Source organism: Danio aesculapii, chromosome 4 (genome assembly GCF_903798145.1).
Source record: "Danio aesculapii chromosome 4, fDanAes4.1, whole genome shotgun sequence".
Lineage (NCBI taxonomy): Eukaryota > Metazoa > Chordata > Actinopteri > Cypriniformes > Danionidae > Danio > Danio aesculapii.
In genome coordinates, this window is record NC_079438.1 from 5,564,607 (window position 1) to 5,570,606 (window position 6,000).

Here is a 6,000-nt window from a genome sequence, read left to right on the forward strand (position 1 = left end):
AGCTGTGTCTGAAGCCTCAGACTGTGGGCCAGTGGCGCCAGAAGCTGTGTCTGAAGCCTCAGACTGTGGGCCAGTGGCGCCAGAAGCTGTGTCTGAAGCCTCAGACTGTGGTGGTGCAGTGGGAGACTGGGTGTAAGTGGCAGGCTGCAAAAAAAAAAAAAGATTTTAAAAAAGCACTAATAAAAATATATATTTGTTGCATTATCATTAATGCCTTTTTAAATATATCACCTTACTGGTGTGAAATACACAATTGCAGGTCCTGGATCCCCCAAAGAGGGTGGTCTGTCCGCGGGCATGCATGGGACATTTCTCAATCTGAAAAGATAGATTTGAAAGATCTGAGGATTCTTTCTAACCTCTGTGTTTTGCTTTGAATACTTTAATTAATCATATCATTATTTAGAAACATTCTTCATGTAATTTAATCACATATTTATTGTTTTTGACATTGTGTACTTATTTTTCTATTCTATGGTTATTTATTTTCATGATTAGGAGATAAGAGTTTTTAACGTCAAAGCACTGATATTGTTTGCACCATTGCCAACCAATCTGCATACTACATATAATGTCATGAAGTATAAGTAATTTTGCCTTACCTTCTGATAAATGTCATACCACTTCCTCCGTCTTGGAGCTGGTCGATTGCCTGCTCCAGAAGGCCAAACACCAGAGCTGGCAAAGACTCTCAACCTGGCCATCCACTCCATATCACCCATGGCCTTGTGGCTTTTTGGCTTAGTGCTCATCTGAACATAAAATGTAAATAAAACTTAACAAGTGCACTATTTACAATACTGTAGCCTGTTGCCTGAAACAAGCGAAAGAAAGATCACATTTCCCAGGTAATTTCTCTGCTATGGTAAAGGGATAGTACTAAAAACATATTAATTAATAGAAACATGAAATGTATAATTAATTGATAATGTTATCAGATGGGTAATTATAACACGATAACACAATAGTAAACATTATAATAAACATTTAGGTTCAAAAGACAGACATTTTTATTATTCACTGTAGAATGACTGTAACACATTAGTTATAAATAACTATAATTCATATAGCTAATTATCATTTAGTAGCAATATCATTTATAGGTACACCATTGTAGTAACAGTTATAAATCATACAAACATAATAAACATTTAGCAAAAAAAGGCAGGCAATTACAGCTTTTAATTTATTCTTACAATACATTTAGCTAATGAATATTTAGCAGGAAAAAGCCTATATTTTTGTGTAAACTTTATTTTGCTTTTGGCTAAGAAATACGGGGGGAGGGAGCTGTTGACGCGTCGACAAACGTTTTGATAAACACATCCAAACAACTGTATATACAGTATATATGCATGTATATATAGATACAGTTATTAATTTAAACACACAATCGAACAAAATCAATGATTTCTGCAACTGTATCAAAAGTCTGCAATGTTAAACAGGGTGCGGGGTCGTGACCTTTGACACCATGCACGTGAATTTAGGGTAACTTTTGTTAAAGTTCTTGTCATAAAATTATAAATCAGCGTCAGGAGGCCTAGACTGACATAACAAAAGACTACAATCGACAAAACAACTTCTATCAGTAGATATAGACATTGACAAAAATAACTTACCTTGATCGGTTATATGATGATGTGCTCTCGTCAGAAGACAGCGGAGTTGTCATTCATTTGCACGCGACGTGATTGGCTCTCATCCATTCTCACAATGGAGAGCGAGAGCGGCGATTGGCTACCATCCATTCTCACAATGGAGAGCGAGCGCAACGATTGGACGAGGAGAGAGACCGAGACAGACGATCCTGATCCAGGTAGCGCAACAGAGACTCAGACTAATCAATCCAACTGTGGTAGAAACGCTGAACTTTGTCATGATAGGTATCCAGGTGAATCCAAATAAAAGCTGCCGAAAAGAGAGAGAGAGAAAGGTAACAGAAACATCCAACATGGGGCTCAAACACACAACCCTGAGATTAAGAGTCTCATGCTCTACCGACTGAGCTAGCCAGGCTTCTAATACTCTCATTCTAGTCACTGTTTTGATCAATACCTTCCCTACCTGTGTAGAGTTTGATGCTGTTTTTAAGTCAACTGGAATCAGTAACTTGGCCGATACAGGCACTGGACAACAAACTTCTGCTGAATCCTAATGTCCTCTTGTAACGCTAGACAGCACGTGGCCCAGGATCATTGCCCAGTGCACGTGTTAGCAGTTGCAAGGCAGAGAAAAGATTAGTTCGTCCCGGGGTGGGCTCGAACCACCAACATTTCAGTTAACAGCCGATCGCGCTAACTGATTGCACCACAGAGACTCAGACTAACTAATCCAACTGTGGTAGAAACGCTGAACTTTGTCTCTATAGGTATGCTCAATGAATCCAAATGAAAGCTGCCGAAAAAGAGAGAAAGGTAACAGAAACACCCAACTTGGGGCTCAAAACCACGAGCCTGAGATTAAGAGTTTCATGCGCTACAAACTGAGCTAGCCAGGCTTGTGAGATGCTCATTCAAGAGAAAGTCGCTGTTTTGATCAATACCTTCCCTACCTGTGTAAAGTTTAATGGTGTTTTTAAGTCAACTGGAATAAAAAAAAATTGGCCAATACAGGCACTGGACAACAAACTTCTGCTAAATCCTGATGTCATCTTGTAACGCCAGACAGCACGTGGCCCAGGATCATTGCCCGGTGCACGTGTTAGCAGTTGCAAGGCAGCAAAAGCCTTCGTTCATCCCTGGATGGGCTCAAAGCAACAACCTTTCGGTTAACAGCCGAACACGCTAACCGATTGTGCCACAGAGACTCAGACTAAATATACCAACTGTGATAGAAACGCTGAACTTTGTCTCACTTGGTCTGCTGGATGTAGCCAAATGAAAGCTGCCGAAAAGAGAGAGAGAAAGGTAACAGAAACACCCAACATGAGGCTTGAACTAACGTCACTGAGATTAAGTGTCTCATGCTCTCCCGACTGAGCTAGTCGGGCTAGTGAGACACTCATTCTAGTCACTGTTTTGATCAATACCTTCCCTACCTGTGTAAAGTTTGATGCTGATTTTAAGTCAACTGGAATAAGTAATTTGGCAAATAAAGGCACTGGACAACAAACTTCTGCTAAATCCTGATGTCATCTTGTAACCTCAGACAGCACGTGGCCCAGGATCTATGCCCAGTGCACGTGTTAGCAGTTGCAAGGCAGAGAAAAGCTTAATTCGTCCCTGGGTGGGCTCGAACCACTAACCTTTCGGTTAACAGCCAAACTCAATTGCACCACAGAGAGTTCGAGAGCAACCCAGCTGTAGTAGAAATGCTGAACTTTGTCTCAATAGGTATGCTTGAAGAATCCAATTGAAAGCTGTCGAAAAGAGAGAGAGAAACGCCCAACGTTGGTCTCAAACCCACGACCCTGAGATTAAGAGTCTCATGCTCTACTGACTGAGCTAGCCGGGCTTCCGATACATTTATTCTAGTCACTGTTTTGATCAATACCTTCCCTACCTGTGTAACGTTTGATGCTGATTTTAAGTCAACTGGAATAAGTAACTTGGTCAATCTAGGCACTGGACAACAAACTTCTGCTAAATCCTGATGTCATCTTGTAACGCCAGACAGCAAGTGGCCCAGGATCATTGCCCGGTGCACGTGGTAGCAGTTGCAAGGCAGCAAAAGCATTCGTTCTTCCCTGGGTGTGCTCGGACCACCAACCTTTCGGTTAACAGCCGAACACGCTAAGCAATTGCGCCACTGAGACTCAGACACCAAACCAACTGTTGTAGAAAAGCTGAACTTTGTCTCACTTGGTCTGCAGGATGAATCCAAATGAAAGCTGCCGAAAAGAGAGAGAAAGGTAACATAAACGCCCAACGTGGAGCTCAAACCCACGTCACTGAGATTAAATGTCTCATGCTCTCCCGTCTGAGCTAGCCTGGCTTGTGAGACACTCTTTCTAGTCACTGTTTTTATCAATACCTTCCCTACCTGTGTAAAGTTTGATGCTGATTTTAAGTCAACTGGAATAAGTAATTTGGCCAATAGAGGAACTGAACAACAAACTTCTGCTAAATCCTGATGTCATCTTGTAACGCCAGACAGAACGTGGCCCAGGATCTATGCCTAGTGCACGTGTTAGCAGTTGCAAGGCAGAGAAAAGCTTAATTCGTCCCTGGGTGGGCTCAAACCACCAACCTTTCAGTTAACAGCCGAAATCGCTAACCAATTGCGCCACAGAGACCTCGGGAGCAACCCATCTGTAGTAGAAATGCTGAACTGTGTCTCAACAGGTATGCTCGAAGAATCCAATTGAAAGCTGCCAAAAAAAGAGAGAGAAACGCCCAACGTGGGGCTCGAACCCCTAACAATGAGCTTAAGAGTCTCATGCTCTACCGACAGAGCTAGCCAGGTTTCTGATAAATTTATTCTGGTCACTGTTTTGATCAATACCTTCCCTACCTGTGTAAAGTTTGATGCTGATTTTAAGTCAACTGGAATAAGTAACTTGGCCAATCCAGGCATTGGACAACAAACTTCTGCTAAATCCTGATGTCATCTTGTAACGCCAGACAGCACGTGGCCCAGGATCATTGCCCGGTGCACGTGTTAGCAGTTGCAAGGCAGCAAAAGCCTTCGTTCGTCCCTGGATGGGCTCAAAGCAACAACCTTTCGGTTAACAGCCGAACGCGCTAACCGATTGTGCCACAGAGACTCAGACTTACCACACCAACTGTTGTAGAAAAGCTGAACTTTGTCTCACTTGGTCTGCAGGATGAATCCAAATGAAAGCTGCCGAAAAGAGAGAAAGGTAACATAAACGCCCAACGTGGAGCTCAAACCCACGTCACTGAGATTAAGTGTCTCATGCTCTCCCGTCTGAGCTAGTCGGGCTTGTGAGACACTCATTCTAGTCACTGTTTTTATCAATACCTTCCCTACCTGTGTAAAGTTTGATGCTGATTTTAAGTCAACTGGAATAAGTAATTTGGCCAATAGAGGAACTGGACAACAAACTTCTGCTAAATCCTGATGTCATCTTGTAACGCCAGACAGCACGTGGCCCAGGATCTATGCCCAGCGCACGTGTTAGCAGTTGCAAGGCAGAGAAAAGCTTAATTCGTCCCTGGGTGGTCTCGAACCACCAACCTTTCGGTTAACAGCCGAACGCGCTAACCAATTGCACCACAGAGACTTCGAGAGCAACCCAACTGTAGTAGAAATGCTGAACTTTGTCTGAATAGGTATGCTCGAAGAATCCAATTGAAAGCTGCCAAAAAGAGAGAAAGAAACGCCCAACGTGGGGCTCAAACCCACGACCCTGAGATTAAGAGTCTCATGCTCTACCGACTGAGCTAGCCGGGCTTCTGATACATTCATTCTAGTCACTGTTTTGATCAATACCTTCCCTTCCTGTGTAAAGTTTAATGGTGTTTTTAAGTCAACTGGAAAAAAAAATATTGGCCAATACAGGCACTGGACAACAAACTTCTGCTAAATCCTGATGTCATCTTGTAACGCCAGACAGCACGTGGCCCAGGATCTATGCCCAGTGCACGTGTTAGCAGTTGCAAGGCAGCAAAAGCATTTGTTTTTCCCTGGGTGGGCTCGAACCCCCAACCTTTCGGTTAACAGCCAAACACACTAACCAATTGCACCACTGAGACTCAGACACCAAACCAACTGTTGTAGAAAACCTGAACTTTGTCTCACTTGGTCTGCAGGATGAATCCAAATGAAAGCTGCCGAAAAGAGAGAGAAAGGTAACATAAACCCCCAACGTGGAGCTCAAACCCACGTCACTGAGATTAAGTGTCTCATGCTCTCCCGTCTGAGCTAGATTGGCTTGTGAGACACTCATTCTAGTCACTGTTTTTATCAATACCTTCCCTACCTGTGTAAAGTTTGATGCTGATTTTAAGTCAACTGAAATAAGTAACTTGGCCGATCCAGGCACTGGACAACAAACTTCTGCTAAATCCTGATGTCATCTTGTAACGCCAGACA

The 6,000-nt window shown here is 43.0% G+C and overlaps 2 non-coding genes and 1 pseudogene across 2 annotated transcripts; all 3 read right to left on the reverse strand.

Moving 5' to 3' along the window:
- The window catches only part of LOC130221893 (zinc finger protein 721-like), a 461,849-nt pseudogene that overhangs the window by 268,138 nt on the left and 187,711 nt on the right, over nt 1-6,000 (reverse strand).
- On the reverse strand, nt 5,115-5,188 carry trnan-guu (transfer RNA asparagine (anticodon GUU)). The gene has a single exon. It is a non-coding gene; the product is annotated as a tRNA-Asn (tRNA).
- Nucleotides 5,286-5,358, reverse strand: trnak-cuu (transfer RNA lysine (anticodon CUU)). Its single transcript has one exon. It is a non-coding gene; the product is annotated as a tRNA-Lys (tRNA).